Source organism: Hesperophylax consimilis, chromosome 20 (genome assembly GCF_061612785.1).
Source record: "Hesperophylax consimilis isolate HC1 chromosome 20, BYU_Hcon_1.0, whole genome shotgun sequence".
NCBI classification, from domain to species: domain Eukaryota; kingdom Metazoa; phylum Arthropoda; class Insecta; order Trichoptera; family Limnephilidae; genus Hesperophylax; species Hesperophylax consimilis.
Window position 1 is genome coordinate 22,231,599 of NC_142855.1, and position 22,317 is coordinate 22,253,915.

The following is a 22,317-nucleotide window of genomic DNA, read 5'->3' on the forward strand; positions in this document are numbered from 1 at the left end:
AATTTTATTTTATACTATTTAGAGAAGTATTACTTGATCTTTACTTTGGAAACTGGAATTTGACTAGTATAGAAAACAAAGATTTCCAGAACGCGTAGATTTCTTACGTGGTCTCACGTCTCGATTACTGCAACTGCATTTATGCCAGTCTTCCAAAATATCAAATTAACAAACTTCAATCAGTGTTTAATGCAGCCACATGTCCTAAATCCTATATTAAAATTTCGCTAATAAACAATAAGTTAATGTTAATTAAGTGTTAATCTCAAGTAACCTATCAGGCAAGTATGGTACTGATCTACACATATACAGGGTTATCCAATAAGAGCTGTTATTCTGATGTTGAAAGAGAAGTAGATAGTGGAGGGAAAGGGATCGTGTGACTACGGACTGCCATTTCAAGTAGCATTTGGATTTTTTTTTTTTTTTTTTTTAAATTTATTTATTTTTTATTTCATCAAAAAATTACAGAATATATATAATATATCATTAGTAAGTTGTATAATTATATGTCAGTTAGAAACAATGAAATTGATGAAAGAATAATGTTACAATAATACGGCAGTTTCTAATATAAGAAAAAATATATATGAATGTAAGAGTGTTATATAGAAATGGCATAATATACTATATTTTAGGTTGTGCATAACCTGCCTCACTAGGCGAACCTGTATTGAGGCAGAATTTTTAGTCAATTATTTCTCCATTTTGTCTATGGTTTGCTAATATTTAAATGTTTAATATGGGTTCCCATACAGCAATCCACTATTTTAGGTTACATTATTGTTTACATATTGAAGATACAGATAGAATAAATTTAAACACAATACATACTATAATAACTCACTGTGACAAGGCATTTGGTTACTTTTCATTATTGTTTGCATTTACACAATACGTATATAGTAAGTTTTAGCACCGTACATTTTTAAACATTTTAAACATAGTTTCTTGCCAGGGCGATACTGAGAGTATCTAGTACTTTGAACGATTCTGTATTGAAAAGAAGTAGATAGTGGAGGGAAAGGGATCGTGTGACTACGGACTGCCATTTCAAGTAGCATTTGGATTTTAAACATAGTTTCTTGCCAGGGCGATACTGAGAGTATCTAGTACTTTGAACGATTCTGTATTGAAAAGAAGTAGATAGTGGAGGGAAAGGGATCAGGTGACTGCGGACTGCCATTTCAAGTAGCATTTGGATATTAAACATAGTTTCTTGCCAGGGCGATACTGAGAGTATCTAGTACTTTGAACGATTCTGTATTGAAGAGAAGTAGATAGTGGAGGGAAAGGGATCAGGTGACTACGGACTGCCATTTCAAGTAGCATTTGGATTTTAAACATAGTTTCTTGCCAGGGCGATACTGAGAGTATCTAGTACTTTGAACGATTCTGTATTGAAGAGAAGTAGATAGTGGAGGGAAAGGAAGGGATCAGGTGACTACGGACTGCCATTTCAAGTAGCATTTGGATTTTAAACATAGTTTCTTGCCAGGGCGATACTGAGAGTATCTAGTACTTTGAACGATTCTGTATTGAAGAGAAGTAGATAGTGGAGGGAAAGGGATCAGGTGACTGCGGACTGCCATTTCAAGTAGCATTTGGATTTTAAACATAGTTTCTTGCCACGGCGATACTGAGAGTATCTAGTACTTTGAACGATTCTGTATTGAAGAGAAGTAGATAGTGGAGGGAAAGGAAGGGATCAGGTGACTACGGACTGCCATTTCAAGTAGCATTTGGATTTTAAACATAGTTTCTTGCCAGGGCGATACTGAGAGTATCTAGTACTTTGAACGATTCTGTATTGAAGAGAAGTAGATAGTGGAGGGAAAGGGATCAGGTGACTACGGACTGCCATTTCAAGTAGCATTTGGATTTTAAACATAGTTTTTTGCCAGGGCGATACTGAGAGTATCTAGTACTTTGAACGATTCTGTATTGAAGAGAAGTAGATAGTGGAGGGAAAGGGAGGGATCAGGTGACTACGGACTGCCATTTCAAGTAGCATTTGGATTTTAAACATAGTTTCTTGCCAGGGCGATACTGAGAGTATCTAGTACTTTGAACGATTCTGTATTGAAGAGAAGTAGATAGTGGAGGGAAAGGGATCAGGTGACTACGGACTGCCATTTCAAGTAGCATTTGGATTTTAAACATAGTTTCTTGCCAGGGCGATACTGAGAGTATCTAGTACTTTGAACGATTCTGTATTGAAGAGAAGTAGATAGTGGAGGGAAAGGGAGGGATCAGGTGACTACGGACTGCCATTTCAAGTAGCATTTGGATTTTAAACATAGTTTCTTGCCAGGGCGATACTGAGAGTATCTAGTACTTTGAACGATTCTGTATTGAAGAGAAGTAGATAGTGGAGGGAAAGGGATCAGGTGACTACGGACTGCCATTTCAAGTAGCATTTGGATATTAAACATAGTTTCTTGCCAGGGCGATACTGAGAGTATCTAGTACTTTGAACGATTCTGTATTGAAGAGAAGTAGATAGTGGAGGGAAAGGAAGGGATCAGGTGACTACGGACTGCCATTTCAAGTAGCATTTGGATTTTAAACATAGTTTCTTGCCAGGGCGATACTGAGAGTATCTAGTACTTTGAACGATTCTGTATTGAAGAGAAGTAGATAGTGGAGGGAAAGGAAGGGATCAGGTGACTACGGACTGCCATTTCAAGTAGCATTTGGATTTTAAACATAGTTTCTTGCCAGGGCGATACTGAGAGTATCTAGTACTTTGAACGATTCTGTATTGAAGAGAAGTAGATAGTGGAGGGAAAGGAAGGGATCAGGTGACTGCGGACTGCCATTTCAAGTAGCATTTGGATTTTAAACATAGTTTCTTGCCAGGGCGATACTGAGAGTATCTAGTACTTTGAACGATTCTGTATTGAAGAGAAGTAGATAGTGGAGGGAAAGGAAGGGATCAGGTGACTACGGACTGCCATTTCAAGTAGCATTTGGATTTTAAACATAGTTTCTTGCCAGGGCGATACTGAGAGTATCTAGTACTTTGAACGATTCTGTATTGAAGAGAAGTAGATAGTGGAGGGAAAGGGATCAGGTGACTGCGGACTGCCATTTCAAGTAGCATTTGGATTTTAAACATAGTTTCTTGCCAGGGCGATACTGAGAGTATCTAGTACTTTGAACGATTCTGTATTGAAGAGAAGTAGATAGTGGAGGGAAAGGAAGGGATCAGGTGACTACGGACTGCCATTTCAAGTAGCATTTGGATTTTAAACATAGTTTCTTGCCAGGGCGATACTGAGAGTATCTAGTACTTTGAACGATTCTGTATTGAAGAGAAGTAGATAGTGGAGGGAAAGGAAGGGATCAGGTGACTACGGACTGCCATTTCAAGTAGCATTTGGATTTTAAACATAGTTTCTTGCCAGGGCGATACTGAGAGTATCTAGTACTTTGAACGATTCTGTATTGAAGAGAAGTAGATAGTGGAGGGAAAGGGATCAGGTGACTGCGGACTGCCATTTCAAGTAGCATTTGGATTTTAAACATAGTTTCTTGCCAGGGCGATACTGAGAGTATCTAGTACTTTGAACGATTCTGTATTGAAGAGAAGTAGATAGTGGAGGGAAAGGAAGGGATCAGGTGACTACGGACTGCCATTTCAAGTAGCATTTGGATTTTAAACATAGTTTCTTGCCAGGGCGATACTGAGAGTATCTAGTACTTTGAACGATTCTGTATTGAAGAGAAGTAGATAGTGGAGGGAAAGGAAGGGATCAGGTGACTACGGACTGCCATTTCAAGTAGCATTTGGATTTTAAACATAGTTTCTTGCCAGGGCGATACTGAGAGTATCTAGTACTTTGAACGATTCTGTATTGAAGAGAAGTAGATAGTGGAGGGAAAGGGATCAGGTGACTGCGGACTGCCATTTCAAGTAGCATTTGGATTTTAAACATAGTTTCTTGCCAGGGCGATACTGAGAGTATCTAGTACTTTGAACGATTCTGTATTGAAGAGAAGTAGATAGTGGAGGGAAAGGAAGGGATCAGGTGACTACGGACTGCCATTTCAAGTAGCATTTGGATATTAAACATAGTTTCTTGCCAGGGCGATACTGAGAGTATCTAGTACTTTGAACGATTCTGTATTGAAGAGAAGTAGATAGTGGAGGGAAAGGAAGGGATCAGGTGACTACGGACTGCCATTTCAAGTAGCATTTGGATTTTAAACATAGTTTCTTGCCAGGGCGATACTGAGAGTATCTAGTACTTTGAACGATTCTGTATTGAAGAGAAGTAGATAGTGGAGGGAAAGGAAGGGATCAGGTGACTGCGGACTGCCATTTCAAGTAGCATTTGGATTTTAAACATAGTTTCTTGCCAGGGCGATACTGAGAGTATCTAGTACTTTGAACGATTCTGTATTGAAGAGAAGTAGATAGTGGAGGGAAAGGAAGGGATCAGGTGACTACGGACTGCCATTTCAAGTAGCATTTGGATTTTAAACATAGTTTCTTGCCAGGGCGATACTGAGAGTATCTAGTACTTTGAACGATTCTGTATTGAAGAGAAGTAGATAGTGGAGGGAAAGGGATCAGGTGACTGCGGACTGCCATTTCAAGTAGCATTTGGATTTTAAACATAGTTTCTTGCCAGGGCGATACTGAGAGTATCTAGTACTTTGAACGATTCTGTATTGAAGAGAAGTAGATAGTGGAGGGAAAGGAAGGGATCAGGTGACTACGGACTGCCATTTCAAGTAGCATTTGGATTTTAAACATAGTTTCTTGCCAGGGCGATACTGAGAGTATCTAGTACTTTGAACGATTCTGTATTGAAGAGAAGTAGATAGTGGAGGGAAAGGAAGGGATCAGGTGACTACGGACTGCCATTTCAAGTAGCATTTGGATTTTAAACATAGTTTCTTGCCAGGGCGATACTGAGAGTATCTAGTACTTTGAACGATTCTGTATTGAAGAGAAGTAGATAGTGGAGGGAAAGGGATCAGGTGACTGCGGACTGCCATTTCAAGTAGCATTTGGATTTTAAACATAGTTTCTTGCCAGGGCGATACTGAGAGTATCTAGTACTTTGAACGATTCTGTATTGAAGAGAAGTAGATAGTGGAGGGAAAGGAAGGGATCAGGTGACTACGGACTGCCATTTCAAGTAGCATTTGGATTTTAAACATAGTTTCTTGCCAGGGCGATACTGAGAGTATCTAGTACTTTGAACGATTCTGTATTGAAGAGAAGTAGATAGTGGAGGGAAAGGAAGGGATCAGGTGACTACGGACTGCCATTTCAAGTAGCATTTGGATTTTAAACATAGTTTCTTGCCAGGGCGATACTGAGAGTATCTAGTACTTTGAACGATTCTGTATTGAAGAGAAGTAGATAGTGGAGGGAAAGGGATCAGGTGACTACGGACTGCCATTTCAAGTAGCATTTGGATATTAAACATAGTTTCTTGCCAGGGCGATACTGAGAGTATCTAGTACTTTGAGCGATTCTGTATTGAAGAGAAGTAGATAGTGGAGGGAAAGGAAGGGATCAGGTGACTACGGACTGCCATTTCAAGTAGCATTTGGATTTTAAACATAGTTTCTTGCCAGGGCGATACTGAGAGTATCTAGTACTTTGAACGATTCTGTATTGAAGAGAAGTAGATAGTGGAGGGAAAGGAAGGGATCAGGTGACTACGGACTGCCATTTCAAGTAGCATTTGGATTTTAAACATAGTTTCTTGCCAGGGCGATACTGAGAGTATCTAGTACTTTGAACGATTCTGTATTGAAGAGAAGTAGATAGTGGAGGGAAAGGAAGGGATCAGGTGACTACGGACTGCCATTTCAAGTAGCATTTGGATTTTAAACATAGTTTCTTGCCAGGGCGATACTGAGAGTATCTAGTACTTTGAACGATTCTGTATTGAAGAGAAGTAGATAGTGGAGGGAAAGGAAGGGATCAGGTGACTACGGACTGCCATTTCAAGTAGCATTTGGATTTTAAACATAGTTTCTTGCCAGGGCGATACTGAGAGTATCTAGTACTTTGAACGATTCTGTATTGAAGAGAAGTAGATAGTGGAGGGAAAGGAAGGGATCAGGTGACTACGGACTGCCATTTCAAGTAGCATTTGGATTTTAAACATAGTTTCTTGCCAGGGCGATACTGAGAGTATCGAGTACTTTGAACGATTCTGTATTGAAGAGAAGTAGATAGTGGAGGGAAAGGAAGGGATCAGGTGACTACGGACTGCCATTTCAAGTAGCATTTGGATTTTAAACATAGTTTCTTGCCAGGGCGATACTGAGAGTATCTAGTACTTTAAACGATTCTGTATTGAAGAGAAGTAGATAGTGGAGGGAAAGGAAGGGATCAGGTGACTACGGACTGCCATTTCAAGTAGCATTTGGATTTTAAACATAGTTTCTTGCCAGGGCGATACTGAGAGTATCTAGTACTTTGAACGATTCTGTATTGAAGAGAAGTAGATAGTGGAGGGAAAGGGATCAGGTGACTGCGGACTGCCATTTCAAGTAGCATTTGGATTTTAAACATAGTTTCTTGCCAGGGCGATACTGAGAGTATCTAGTACTTTGAACGATTCTGTATTGAAGAGAAGTAGATAGTGGAGGGAAAGGAAGGGATCAGGTGACTACGGACTGCCATTTCAAGTAGCATTTGGATTTTAAACATAGTTTCTTGCCAGGGCGATACTGAGAGTATCTAGTACTTTGAACGATTCTGTATTGAAGAGAAGTAGATAGTGGAGGGAAAGGAAGGGATCAGGTGACTACGGACTGCCATTTCAAGTAGCATTTGGATTTTAAACATAGTTTCTTGCCAGGGCGATACTGAGAGTATCTAGTACTTTAAACGATTCTGTATTGAAGAGAAGTAGATAGTGGAGGGAAAGGAAGGGATCAGGTGACTACGGACTGCCATTTCAAGTAGCATTTGGATTTTAAACATAGTTTCTTGCCAGGGCGATACTGAGAGTATCTAGTACTTTGAACGATTCTGTATTGAAGAGAAGTAGATAGTGGAGGGAAAGGGATCAGGTGACTGCGGACTGCCATTTCAAGTAGCATTTGGATTTTAAACATAGTTTCTTGCCAGGGCGATACTGAGAGTATCTAGTACTTTGAACGATTCTGTATTGAAGAGAAGTAGATAGTGGAGGGAAAGGAAGGGATCAGGTGACTACGGACTGCCATTTCAAGTAGCATTTGGATTTTAAACATAGTTTCTTGCCAGGGCGATACTGAGAGTATCTAGTACTTTGAACGATTCTGTATTGAAGAGAAGTAGATAGTGGAGGGAAAGGAAAGGGATCAGGTGACTGCGGACTGCCATTTCAAGTAGCATTTGGATTTTAAACATAGTTTCTTGCCAGGGCGATACTGAGAGTATCTAGTACTTTGAACGATTCTGTATTGAAGAGAAGTAGATAGTGGAGGGAAAGGAAGGGATCAGGTGACTACGGACTGCCATTTCAAGTAGCATTTGGATTTTAAACATAGTTTCTTGCCAGGGCGATACTGAGAGTATCTAGTACTTTGAACGATTCTGTATTGAAGAGAAGTAGATAGTGGAGGGAAAGGAAGGGATCAGGTGACTGCGGACCGCCATTTCAAGTAGCATTTGGATTTTAAACATAGTTTCTTGCCAGGGCGATACTGAGAGTATCTAGTACTTTGAACGATTCTGTATTGAAGAGAAGTAGATAGTGGAGGGAAAGGAAGGGATCAGGTGACTACGGACTGCCATTTCAAGTAGCATTTGGATTTTAAACATAGTTTCTTGCCAGGGCGATACTGAGAGTATCTAGTACTTTGAACGATTCTGTATTGAAGAGAAGTAGATAGTGGAGGGAAAGGAAGGGATCAGGTGACTACGGACTGCCATTTCAAGTAGCATTTGGATTTTAAACATAGTTTCTTGCCAGGGCGATACTGAGAGTATCTAGTACTTTGAACGATTCTGTATTGAAGAGAAGTAGATAGTGGAGGGAAAGGGATCAGGTGACTGCGGACTGCCATTTCAAGTAGCATTTGGATTTTAAACATAGTTTCTTGCCAGGGCGATACTGAGAGTATCTAGTACTTTGAACGATTCTGTATTGAAGAGAAGTAGATAGTGGAGGGAAAGGGATCAGGTGACTACGGACTGCCATTTCAAGTAGCATTTGGATTTTAAACATAGTTTCTTGCCAGGGCGATACTGAGAGTATCGAGTACTTTGAACGATTCTGTATTGAAGAGAAGTAGATAGTGGAGGGAAAGGAAGGGATCAGGTGACTACGGACTGCCATTTCAAGTAGCATTTGGATTTTAAACATAGTTTCTTGCCAGGGCGATACTGAGAGTATCTAGTACTTTAAACGATTCTGTATTGAAGAGAAGTAGATAGTGGAGGGAAAGGAAGGGATCAGGTGACTACGGACTGCCATTTCAAGTAGCATTTGGATTTTAAACATAGTTTCTTGCCAGGGCGATACTGAGAGTATCTAGTACTTTGAACGATTCTGTATTGAAGAGAAGTAGATAGTGGAGGGAAAGGGATCAGGTGACTGCGGACTGCCATTTCAAGTAGCATTTGGATTTTAAACATAGTTTCTTGCCAGGGCGATACTGAGAGTATCTAGTACTTTGAACGATTCTGTATTGAAGAGAAGTAGATAGTGGAGGGAAAGGAAGGGATCAGGTGACTACGGACTGCCATTTCAAGTAGCATTTGGATTTTAAACATAGTTTCTTGCCAGGGCGATACTGAGAGTATCTAGTACTTTGAACGATTCTGTATTGAAGAGAAGTAGATAGTGGAGGGAAAGGAAGGGATCAGGTGACTAAGGACTGCCATTTCAAGTAGCATTTGGATTTTAAACATAGTTTCTTGCCAGGGCGATACTGAGAGTATCTAGTACTTTGAACGATTCTGTATTGAAGAGAAGTAGATAGTGGAGGGAAAGGGATCAGGTGACTGCGGACTGCCATTTCAAGTAGCATTTGGATTTTAAACATAGTTTCTTGCCAGGGCGATACTGAGAGTATCTAGTACTTTGAACGATTCTGTATTGAAGAGAAGTAGATAGTGGAGGGAAAGGAAGGGATCAGGTGACTACGGACTGCCATTTCAAGTAGCATTTGGATTTTAAACATAGTTTCTTGCCAGGGCGATACTGAGAGTATCTAGTACTTTGAACGATTCTGTATTGAAGAGAAGTAGATAGTGGAGGGAAAGGAAGGGATCAGGTGACTACGGACTGCCATTTCAAGTAGCATTTGGATTTTAAACATAGTTTCTTGCCAGGGCGATACTGAGAGTATCTAGTACTTTGAACGATTCTGTATTGAAGAGAAGTAGATAGTGGAGGGAAAGGGATCAGGTGACTGCGGACTGCCATTTCAAGTAGCATTTGGATTTTAAACATAGTTTCTTGCCAGGGCGATACTGAGAGTATCTAGTACTTTGAACGATTCTGTATTGAAGAGAAGTAGATAGTGGAGGGAAAGGAAGGGATCAGGTGACTACGGACTGCCATTTCAAGTAGCATTTGGATATTAAACATAGTTTCTTGCCAGGGCGATACTGAGAGTATCTAGTACTTTGAACGATTCTGTATTGAAGAGAAGTAGATAGTGGAGGGAAAGGAAGGGATCAGGTGACTACGGACTGCCATTTCAAGTAGCATTTGGATTTTAAACATAGTTTCTTGCCAGGGCGATACTGAGAGTATCTAGTACTTTGAACGATTCTGTATTGAAGAGAAGTAGATAGTGGAGGGAAAGGAAGGGATCAGGTGACTGCGGACTGCCATTTCAAGTAGCATTTGGATTTTAAACATAGTTTCTTGCCAGGGCGATACTGAGAGTATCTAGTACTTTGAACGATTCTGTATTGAAGAGAAGTAGATAGTGGAGGGAAAGGAAGGGATCAGGTGACTACGGACTGCCATTTCAAGTAGCATTTGGATTTTAAACATAGTTTCTTGCCAGGGCGATACTGAGAGTATCTAGTATTTTGAACGATTCTGTATTGAAGAGAAGTAGATAGTGGAGGGAAAGGGATCAGGTGACTGCGGACTGCCATTTCAAGTAGCATTTGGATTTTAAACATAGTTTCTTGCCAGGGCGATACTGAGAGTATCTAGTACTTTGAACGATTCTGTATTGAAGAGAAGTAGATAGTGGAGGGAAAGGAAGGGATCAGGTGACTACGGACTGCCATTTCAAGTAGCATTTGGATTTTAAACATAGTTTCTTGCCAGGGCGATACTGAGAGTATCTAGTACTTTGAACGATTCTGTATTGAAGAGAAGTAGATAGTGGAGGGAAAGGAAGGGATCAGGTGACTACGGACTGCCATTTCAAGTAGCATTTGGATTTTAAACATAGTTTCTTGCCAGGGCGATACTGAGAGTATCTAGTACTTTGAACGATTCTGTATTGAAGAGAAGTAGATAGTGGAGGGAAAGGGATCAGGTGACTGCGGACTGCCATTTCAAGTAGCATTTGGATTTTAAACATAGTTTCTTGCCAGGGCGATACTGAGAGTATCTAGTACTTTGAACGATTCTGTATTGAAGAGAAGTAGATAGTGGAGGGAAAGGAAGGGATCAGGTGACTACGGACTGCCATTTCAAGTAGCATTTGGATTTTAAACATAGTTTCTTGCCAGGGCGATACTGAGAGTATCTAGTACTTTGAACGATTCTGTATTGAAGAGAAGTAGATAGTGGAGGGAAAGGAAGGGATCAGGTGACTACGGACTGCCATTTCAAGTAGCATTTGGATTTTAAACATAGTTTCTTGCCAGGGCGATACTGAGAGTATCTAGTACTTTGAACGATTCTGTATTGAAGAGAAGTAGATAGTGGAGGGAAAGGGATCAGGTGACTACGGACTGCCATTTCAAGTAGCATTTGGATATTAAACATAGTTTCTTGCCAGGGCGATACTGAGAGTATCTAGTACTTTGAGCGATTCTGTATTGAAGAGAAGTAGATAGTGGAGGGAAAGGAAGGGATCAGGTGACTACGGACTGCCATTTCAAGTAGCATTTGGATTTTAAACATAGTTTCTTGCCAGGGCGATACTGAGAGTATCTAGTACTTTGAACGATTCTGTATTGAAGAGAAGTAGATAGTGGAGGGAAAGGAAGGGATCAGGTGACTACGGACTGCCATTTCAAGTAGCATTTGGATTTTAAACATAGTTTCTTGCCAGGGCGATACTGAGAGTATCTAGTACTTTGAACGATTCTGTATTGAAGAGAAGTAGATAGTGGAGGGAAAGGAAGGGATCAGGTGACTACGGACTGCCATTTCAAGTAGCATTTGGATTTTAAACATAGTTTCTTGCCAGGGCGATACTGAGAGTATCTAGTACTTTGAACGATTCTGTATTGAAGAGAAGTAGATAGTGGAGGGAAAGGAAGGGATCAGGTGACTACGGACTGCCATTTCAAGTAGCATTTGGATTTTAAACATAGTTTCTTGCCAGGGCGATACTGAGAGTATCTAGTACTTTGAACGATTCTGTATTGAAGAGAAGTAGATAGTGGAGGGAAAGGAAGGGATCAGGTGACTACGGACTGCCATTTCAAGTAGCATTTGGATTTTAAACATAGTTTCTTGCCAGGGCGATACTGAGAGTATCGAGTACTTTGAACGATTCTGTATTGAAGAGAAGTAGATAGTGGAGGGAAAGGAAGGGATCAGGTGACTACGGACTGCCATTTCAAGTAGCATTTGGATTTTAAACATAGTTTCTTGCCAGGGCGATACTGAGAGTATCTAGTACTTTAAACGATTCTGTATTGAAGAGAAGTAGATAGTGGAGGGAAAGGAAGGGATCAGGTGACTACGGACTGCCATTTCAAGTAGCATTTGGATTTTAAACATAGTTTCTTGCCAGGGCGATACTGAGAGTATCTAGTACTTTGAACGATTCTGTATTGAAGAGAAGTAGATAGTGGAGGGAAAGGGATCAGGTGACTGCGGACTGCCATTTCAAGTAGCATTTGGATTTTAAACATAGTTTCTTGCCAGGGCGATACTGAGAGTATCTAGTACTTTGAACGATTCTGTATTGAAGAGAAGTAGATAGTGGAGGGAAAGGAAGGGATCAGGTGACTACGGACTGCCATTTCAAGTAGCATTTGGATTTTAAACATAGTTTCTTGCCAGGGCGATACTGAGAGTATCTAGTACTTTGAACGATTCTGTATTGAAGAGAAGTAGATAGTGGAGGGAAAGGAAGGGATCAGGTGACTACGGACTGCCATTTCAAGTAGCATTTGGATTTTAAACATAGTTTCTTGCCAGGGCGATACTGAGAGTATCTAGTACTTTAAACGATTCTGTATTGAAGAGAAGTAGATAGTGGAGGGAAAGGAAGGGATCAGGTGACTACGGACTGCCATTTCAAGTAGCATTTGGATTTTAAACATAGTTTCTTGCCAGGGCGATACTGAGAGTATCTAGTACTTTGAACGATTCTGTATTGAAGAGAAGTAGATAGTGGAGGGAAAGGGATCAGGTGACTGCGGACTGCCATTTCAAGTAGCATTTGGATTTTAAACATAGTTTCTTGCCAGGGCGATACTGAGAGTATCTAGTACTTTGAACGATTCTGTATTGAAGAGAAGTAGATAGTGGAGGGAAAGGAAGGGATCAGGTGACTACGGACTGCCATTTCAAGTAGCATTTGGATTTTAAACATAGTTTCTTGCCAGGGCGATACTGAGAGTATCTAGTACTTTGAACGATTCTGTATTGAAGAGAAGTAGATAGTGGAGGGAAAGGAAAGGGATCAGGTGACTGCGGACTGCCATTTCAAGTAGCATTTGGATTTTAAACATAGTTTCTTGCCAGGGCGATACTGAGAGTATCTAGTACTTTGAACGATTCTGTATTGAAGAGAAGTAGATAGTGGAGGGAAAGGAAGGGATCAGGTGACTACGGACTGCCATTTCAAGTAGCATTTGGATTTTAAACATAGTTTCTTGCCAGGGCGATACTGAGAGTATCTAGTACTTTGAACGATTCTGTATTGAAGAGAAGTAGATAGTGGAGGGAAAGGAAGGGATCAGGTGACTGCGGACCGCCATTTCAAGTAGCATTTGGATTTTAAACATAGTTTCTTGCCAGGGCGATACTGAGAGTATCTAGTACTTTGAACGATTCTGTATTGAAGAGAAGTAGATAGTGGAGGGAAAGGAAGGGATCAGGTGACTACGGACTGCCATTTCAAGTAGCATTTGGATTTTAAACATAGTTTCTTGCCAGGGCGATACTGAGAGTATCTAGTACTTTGAACGATTCTGTATTGAAGAGAAGTAGATAGTGGAGGGAAAGGAAGGGATCAGGTGACTACGGACTGCCATTTCAAGTAGCATTTGGATTTTAAACATAGTTTCTTGCCAGGGCGATACTGAGAGTATCTAGTACTTTGAACGATTCTGTATTGAAGAGAAGTAGATAGTGGAGGGAAAGGGATCAGGTGACTGCGGACTGCCATTTCAAGTAGCATTTGGATTTTAAACATAGTTTCTTGCCAGGGCGATACTGAGAGTATCTAGTACTTTGAACGATTCTGTATTGAAGAGAAGTAGATAGTGGAGGGAAAGGGATCAGGTGACTACGGACTGCCATTTCAAGTAGCATTTGGATTTTAAACATAGTTTCTTGCCAGGGCGATACTGAGAGTATCGAGTACTTTGAACGATTCTGTATTGAAGAGAAGTAGATAGTGGAGGGAAAGGAAGGGATCAGGTGACTACGGACTGCCATTTCAAGTAGCATTTGGATTTTAAACATAGTTTCTTGCCAGGGCGATACTGAGAGTATCTAGTACTTTAAACGATTCTGTATTGAAGAGAAGTAGATAGTGGAGGGAAAGGAAGGGATCAGGTGACTACGGACTGCCATTTCAAGTAGCATTTGGATTTTAAACATAGTTTCTTGCCAGGGCGATACTGAGAGTATCTAGTACTTTGAACGATTCTGTATTGAAGAGAAGTAGATAGTGGAGGGAAAGGGAGGGATCAGGTGACTACGGACTGCCATTTCAAGTAGCATTTGGATTTTAAACATAGTTTCTTGCCAGGGCGATACTGAGAGTATCTAGTACTTTGAACGATTCTGTATTGAAGAGAAGTAGATAGTGGAGGGAAAGGGATCAGGTGACTACGGACTGCCATTTCAAGTAGCATTTGGATATTAAACATAGTTTCTTGCCAGGGCGATACTGAGAGTATCTAGTACTTTGAACGATTCTGTATTGAAGAGAAGTAGATAGTGGAGGGAAAGGAAGGGATCAGGTGACTACGGACTGCCATTTCAAGTAGCATTTGGATTTTAAACATAGTTTCTTGCCAGGGCGATACTGAGAGTATCTAGTACTTTGAACGATTCTGTATTGAAGAGAAGTAGATAGTGGAGGGAAAGGAAGGGATCAGGTGACTACGGACTGCCATTTCAAGTAGCATTTGGATTTTAAACATAGTTTCTTGCCAGGGCGATACTGAGAGTATCTAGTACTTTGAACGATTCTGTATTGAAGAGAAGTAGATAGTGGAGGGAAAGGAAGGGATCAGGTGACTGCGGACTGCCATTTCAAGTAGCATTTGGATTTTAAACATAGTTTCTTGCCAGGGCGATACTGAGAGTATCTAGTACTTTGAACGATTCTGTATTGAAGAGAAGTAGATAGTGGAGGGAAAGGAAGGGATCAGGTGACTACGGACTGCCATTTCAAGTAGCATTTGGATTTTAAACATAGTTTCTTGCCAGGGCGATACTGAGAGTATCTAGTACTTTGAACGATTCTGTATTGAAGAGAAGTAGATAGTGGAGGGAAAGGGATCAGGTGACTGCGGACTGCCATTTCAAGTAGCATTTGGATTTTAAACATAGTTTCTTGCCAGGGCGATACTGAGAGTATCTAGTACTTTGAACGATTCTGTATTGAAGAGAAGTAGATAGTGGAGGGAAAGGAAGGGATCAGGTGACTACGGACTGCCATTTCAAGTAGCATTTGGATTTTAAACATAGTTTCTTGCCAGGGCGATACTGAGAGTATCTAGTACTTTGAACGATTCTGTATTGAAGAGAAGTAGATAGTGGAGGGAAAGGAAGGGATCAGGTGACTACGGACTGCCATTTCAAGTAGCATTTGGATTTTAAACATAGTTTCTTGCCAGGGCGATACTGAGAGTATCTAGTACTTTGAACGATTCTGTATTGAAGAGAAGTAGATAGTGGAGGGAAAGGGATCAGGTGACTGCGGACTGCCATTTCAAGTAGCATTTGGATTTTAAACATAGTTTCTTGCCAGGGCGATACTGAGAGTATCTAGTACTTTGAACGATTCTGTATTGAAGAGAAGTAGATAGTGGAGGGAAAGGAAGGGATCAGGTGACTACGGACTGCCATTTCAAGTAGCATTTGGATTTTAAACATAGTTTCTTGCCAGGGCGATACTGAGAGTATCTAGTACTTTGAACGATTCTGTATTGAAGAGAAGTAGATAGTGGAGGGAAAGGAAGGGATCAGGTGACTACGGACTGCCATTTCAAGAAGCATTTGGATTTTAAACATAGTTTCTTGCCAGGGCGATACTGAGAGTATCTAGTACTTTGAACGATTCTGTATTGAAGAGAAGTAGATAGTGGAGGGAAAGGGATCAGGTGACTGCGGACTGCCATTTCAAGTAGCATTTGGATTTTAAACATAGTTTCTTGCCAGGGCGATACTGAGAGTATCTAGTACTTTGAACGATTCTGTATTGAAGAGAAGTAGATAGTGGAGGGAAAGGAAGGGATCAGGTGACTACGGACTGCCATTTCAAGTAGCATTTGGATATTAAACATAGTTTCTTGCCAGGGCGATACTGAGAGTATCTAGTACTTTGAACGATTCTGTATTGAAGAGAAGTAGATAGTGGAGGGAAAGGAAGGGATCAGGTGACTACGGACTGCCATTTCAAGTAGCATTTGGATTTTAAACATAGTTTCTTGCCAGGGCGATACTGAGAGTATCTAGTACTTTGAACGATTCTGTATTGAAGAGAAGTAGATAGTGGAGGGAAAGGAAGGGATCAGGTGACTGCGGACTGCCATTTCAAGTAGCATTTGGATTTTAAACATAGTTTCTTGCCAGGGCGATACTGAGAGTATCTAGTACTTTGAACGATTCTGTATTGAAGAGAAGTAGATAGTGGAGGGAAAGGAAGGGATCAGGTGACTACGGACTGCCATTTCAAGTAGCATTTGGATTTTAAACATAGTTTCTTGCCAGGGCGATACTGAGAGTATCTAGTACTTTGAACGATTCTGTATTGAAGAGAAGTAGATAGTGGAGGGAAAGGGATCAGGTGACTGCGGACTGCCATTTCAAGTAGCATTTGGATTTTAAACATAGTTTCTTGCCAGGGCGATACTGAGAGTATCTAGTACTTTGAACGATTCTGTATTGAAGAGAAGTAGATAGTGGAGGGAAAGGAAGGGATCAGGTGACTACGGACTGCCATTTCAAGTAGCATTTGGATTTTAAACATAGTTTCTTGCCAGGGCGATACTGAGAGTATCTAGTACTTTGAACGATTCTGTATTGAAGAGAAGTAGATAGTGGAGGGAAAGGAAGGGATCAGGTGACTACGGACTGCCATTTCAAGTAGCATTTGGATTTTAAACATAGTTTCTTGCCAGGGCGATACTGAGAGTATCTAGTACTTTGAACGATTCTGTATTGAAGAGAAGTAGATAGTGGAGGGAAAGGGATCAGGTGACTGCGGACTGCCATTTCAAGTAGCATTTGGATTTTAAACATAGTTTCTTGCCAGGGCGATACTGAGAGTATCTAGTACTTTGAACGATTCTGTATTGAAGAGAAGTAGATAGTGGAGGGAAAGGAAGGGATCAGGTGACTACGGACTGCCATTTCAAGTAGCATTTGGATTTTAAACATAGTTTCTTGCCAGGGCGATACTGAGAGTATCTAGTACTTTGAACGATTCTGTATTGAAGAGAAGTAGATAGTGGAGGGAAAGGAAGGGATCAGGTGACTACGGACTGCCATTTCAAGTAGCATTTGGATTTTAAACATAGTTTCTTGCCAGGGCGATACTGAGAGTATCTAGTACTTTGAACGATTCTGTATTGAAGAGAAGTAGATAGTGGAGGGAAAGGGATCAGGTGACTACGGACTGCCATTTCAAGTAGCATTTGGATATTAAACATAGTTTCTTGCCAGGGCGATACTGAGAGTATCTAGTACTTTGAGCGATTCTGTATTGAAGAGAAGTAGATAGTGGAGGGAAAGGAAGGGATCAGGTGACTACGGACTGCCATTTCAAGTAGCATTTGGATTTTAAACATAGTTTCTTGCCAGGGCGATACTGAGAGTATCTAGTACTTTGAACGATTCTGTATTGAAGAGAAGTAGATAGTGGAGGGAAAGGAAGGGATCAGGTGACTACGGACTGCCATTTCAAGTAGCATTTGGATTTTAAACATAGTTTCTTGCCAGGGCGATACTGAGAGTATCTAGTACTTTGAACGATTCTGTATTGAAGAGAAGTAGATAGTGGAGGGAAAGGAAGGGATCAGGTGACTACGGACTGCCATTTCAAGTAGCATTTGGATTTTAAACATAGTTTCTTGCCAGGGCGATACTGAGAGTATCTAGTACTTTGAACGATTCTGTATTGAAGAGAAGTAGATAGTGGAGGGAAAGGAAGGGATCAGGTGACTACGGACTGCCATTTCAAGTAGCATTTGGATTTTAAACATAGTTTCTTGCCAGGGCGATACTGAGAGTATCTAGTACTTTGAACGATTCTGTATTGAAGAGAAGTAGATAGTGGAGGGAAAGGAAGGGATCAGGTGACTACGGACTGCCATTTCAAGTAGCATTTGGATTTTAAACATAGTTTCTTGCCAGGGCGATACTGAGAGTATCGAGTACTTTGAACGATTCTGTATTGAAGAGAAGTAGATAGTGGAGGGAAAGGAAGGGATCAGGTGACTACGGACTGCCATTTCAAGTAGCATTTGGATTTTAAACATAGTTTCTTGCCAGGGCGATACTGAGAGTATCTAGTACTTTAAACGATTCTGTATTGAAGAGAAGTAGATAGTGGAGGGAAAGGAAGGGATCAGGTGACTACGGACTGCCATTTCAAGTAGCATTTGGATTTTAAACATAGTTTCTTGCCAGGGCGATACTGAGAGTATCTAGTACTTTGAACGATTCTGTATTGAAGAGAAGTAGATAGTGGAGGGAAAGGGATCAGGTGACTGCGGACTGCCATTTCAAGTAGCATTTGGATTTTAAACATAGTTTCTTGCCAGGGCGATACTGAGAGTATCTAGTACTTTGAACGATTCTGTATTGAAGAGAAGTAGATAGTGGAGGGAAAGGAAGGGATCAGGTGACTACGGACTGCCATTTCAAGTAGCATTTGGATTTTAAACATAGTTTCTTGCCAGGGCGATACTGAGAGTATCTAGTACTTTGAACGATTCTGTATTGAAGAGAAGTAGATAGTGGAGGGAAAGGAAGGGATCAGGTGACTACGGACTGCCATTTCAAGTAGCATTTGGATTTTAAACATAGTTTCTTGCCAGGGCGATACTGAGAGTATCTAGTACTTTAAACGATTCTGTATTGAAGAGAAGTAGATAGTGGAGGGAAAGGAAGGGATCAGGTGACTACGGACTGCCATTTCAAGTAGCATTTGGATTTTAAACATAGTTTCTTGCCAGGGCGATACTGAGAGTATCTAGTACTTTGAACGATTCTGTATTGAAGAGAAGTAGATAGTGGAGGGAAAGGGATCAGGTGACTGCGGACTGCCATTTCAAGTAGCATTTGGATTTTAAACATAGTTTCTTGCCAGGGCGATACTGAGAGTATCTAGTACTTTGAACGATTCTGTATTGAAGAGAAGTAGATAGTGGAGGGAAAGGAAGGGATCAGGTGACTACGGACTGCCATTTCAAGTAGCATTTGGATTTTAAACATAGTTTCTTGCCAGGGCGATACTGAGAGTATCTAGTACTTTGAACGATTCTGTATTGAAGAGAAGTAGATAGTGGAGGGAAAGGAAAGGGATCAGGTGACTGCGGACTGCCATTTCAAGTAGCATTTGGATTTTAAACATAGTTTCTTGCCAGGGCGATACTGAGAGTATCTAGTACTTTGAACGATTCTGTATTGAAGAGAAGTAGATAGTGGAGGGAAAGGAAGGGATCAGGTGACTACGGACTGCCATTTCAAGTAGCATTTGGATTTTAAACATAGTTTCTTGCCAGGGCGATACTGAGAGTATCTAGTACTTTGAACGATTCTGTATTGAAGAGAAGTAGATAGTGGAGGGAAAGGAAGGGATCAGGTGACTACGGACTGCCATTTCAAGTAGCATTTGGATTTTAAACATAGTTTCTTGCCAGGGCGATACTGAGAGTATCTAGTACTTTGAACGATTCTGTATTGAAGAGAAGTAGATAGTGGAGGGAAAGGAAGGGATCAGGTGACTACGGACTGCCATTTCAAGTAGCATTTGGATTTTATACATAGTTTCTTGCCAGGGCGATACTGAGAGTATCTAGTACTTTGAACGATTCTGTATTGAAGAGAAGTAGATAGTGGAGGGAAAGGAAGGGATCAGGTGACTGCGGACTGCCATTTCAAGTAGCATTTGGATTTTAAACATAGTTTCTTGCCAGGGCGATACTGAGAGTATCTAGTACTTTGAACGATTCTGTATTGAAGAGAAGTAGATAGTGGAGGGAAAGGAAGGGATCAGGTGACTACGGACTGCCATTTCAAGTAGCATTTGGATTTTAAACATAGTTTCTTGCCAGGGCGATACTGAGAGTATCTAGTACTTTGAACGATTCTGTATTGAAGAGAAGTAGATAGTGGAGGGAAAGGGATCAGGTGACTGCGGACTGCCATTTCAAGTAGCATTTGGATTTTAAACATAGTTTCTTGCCAGGGCGATACTGAGAGTATCTAGTACTTTGAACGATTCTGTATTGAAGAGAAGTAGATAGTGGAGGGAAAGGAAGGGATCAGGTGACTACGGACTGCCATTTCAAGTAGCATTTGGATTTTAAACATAGTTTCTTGCCAGGGCGATACTGAGAGTATCTAGTACTTTGAACGATTCTGTATTGAAGAGAAGTAGATAGTGGAGGGAAAGGAAGGGATCAGGTGACTACGGACTGCCATTTCAAGTAGCATTTGGATTTTAAACATAGTTTCTTGCCAGGGCGATACTGAGAGTATCTAGTACTTTGAACGATTCTGTATTGAAGAGAAGTAGATAGTGGAGGGAAAGGGATCAGGTGACTGCGGACTGCCATTTCAAGTAGCATTTGGATTTTAAACATAGTTTCTTGCCAGGGCGATACTGAGAGTATCTAGTACTTTGAACGATTCTGTATTGAAGAGAAGTAGATAGTGGAGGGAAAGGAAGGGATCAGGTGACTACGGACTGCCATTTCAAGTAGCATTTGGATTTTAAACATAGTTTCTTGCCAGGGCGATACTGAGAGTATCTAGTACTTTGAACGATTCTGTATTGAAGAGAAGTAGATAGTGGAGGGAAAGGAAGGGATCAGGTGACTACGGACTGCCATTTCAAGTAGCATTTGGATTTTAAACATAGTTTCTTGCCAGGGCGATACTGAGAGTATCTAGTACTTTGAACGATTCTGTATTGAAGAGAAGTAGATAGTGGAGGGAAAGGGATCAGGTGACTACGGACTGCCATTTCAAGTAGCATTTGGATATTAAACATAGTTTCTTGCCAGGGCGATACTGAGAGTATCTAGTACTTTGAACGATTCTGTATTGAAGAGAAGTAGATAGTGGAGGGAAAGGAAGGGATCAGGTGACTACGGACTGCCATTTCAAGTAGCATTTGGATTTTAAACATAGTTTCTTGCCAGGGCGATACTGAGAGTATCTAGTACTTTGAACGATTCTGTATTGAAGAGAAGTAGATAGTGGAGGGAAAGGAAGGGATCAGGTGACTACGGACTGCCATTTCAAGTAGCATTTGGATTTTAAACATAGTTTCTTGCCAGGGCGATACTGAGAGTATCTAGTACTTTGAACGATTCTGTATTGAAGAGAAGTAGATAGTGGAGGGAAAGGAAGGGATCAGGTGACTACGGACTGCCATTTCAAGTAGCATTTGGATTTTAAACATAGTTTCTTGCCAGGGCGATACTGAGAGTATCTAGTACTTTGAACGATTCTGTATTGAAGAGAAGTAGATAGTGGAGGGAAAGGAAGGGATCAGGTGACTACGGACTGCCATTTCAAGTAGCATTTGGATTTTAAACATAGTTTCTTGCCAGGGCGATACTGAGAGTATCTAGTACTTTGAACGATTCTGTATTGAAGAGAAGTAGATAGTGGAGGGAAAGGGATCAGGTGACTACGGACTGCCATTTCAAGTAGCATTTGGATTTTAAACATAGTTTCTTGCCAGGGCGATACTGAGAGTATCTAGTACTTTGAACGATTCTGTATTGAAGAGAAGTAGATAGTGGAGGGAAAGGAAGGGATCAGGTGACTACGGACTGCCATTTCAAGTAGCATTTGGATTTTAAACATAGTTTCTTGCCAGGGCGATACTGAGAGTATCTAGTACTTTGAACGATTCTGTATTGAAGAGAAGTAGATAGTGGAGGGAAAGGAAGGGATCAGGTGACTACGGACTGCCATTTCAAGTAGCATTTGGATTTTAAACATAGTTTCTTGCCAGGGCGATACTGAGAGTATCTAGTACTTTGAACGATTCTGTATTGAAGAGAAGTAGATAGTGGAGGGAAAGGAAGGGATCAGGTGACTACGGACTGCCATTTCAAGTAGCATTTGGATTTTAAACATAGTTTCTTGCCAGGGCGATACTGAGAGTATCTAGTACTTTGAACGATTCTGTATTGAAGAGAAGTAGATAGTGGAGGGAAAGGAAGGGATCAGGTGACTACGGACTGCCATTTCAGGTAGCATTTGGATTTTAAACATAGTTTCTTGCCAGGGCGATACTGAGAGTATCTAGTACTTTGAACGATTCTGTATTGAAGAGAAGTAGATAGTGGAGGGAAAGGAAGGGATCAGGTGACTACGGACTGCCATTTCAAGTAGCATTTGGATTTTAAACATAGTTTCTTGCCAGGGCGATACTGAGAGTATCTAGTACTTTGAACGATTCTGTATTGAAGAGAAGTAGATAGTGGAGGGAAAGGAAGGGATCAGGTGACTACGGACTGCCATTTCAAGTAGCATTTGGATTTTAAACATA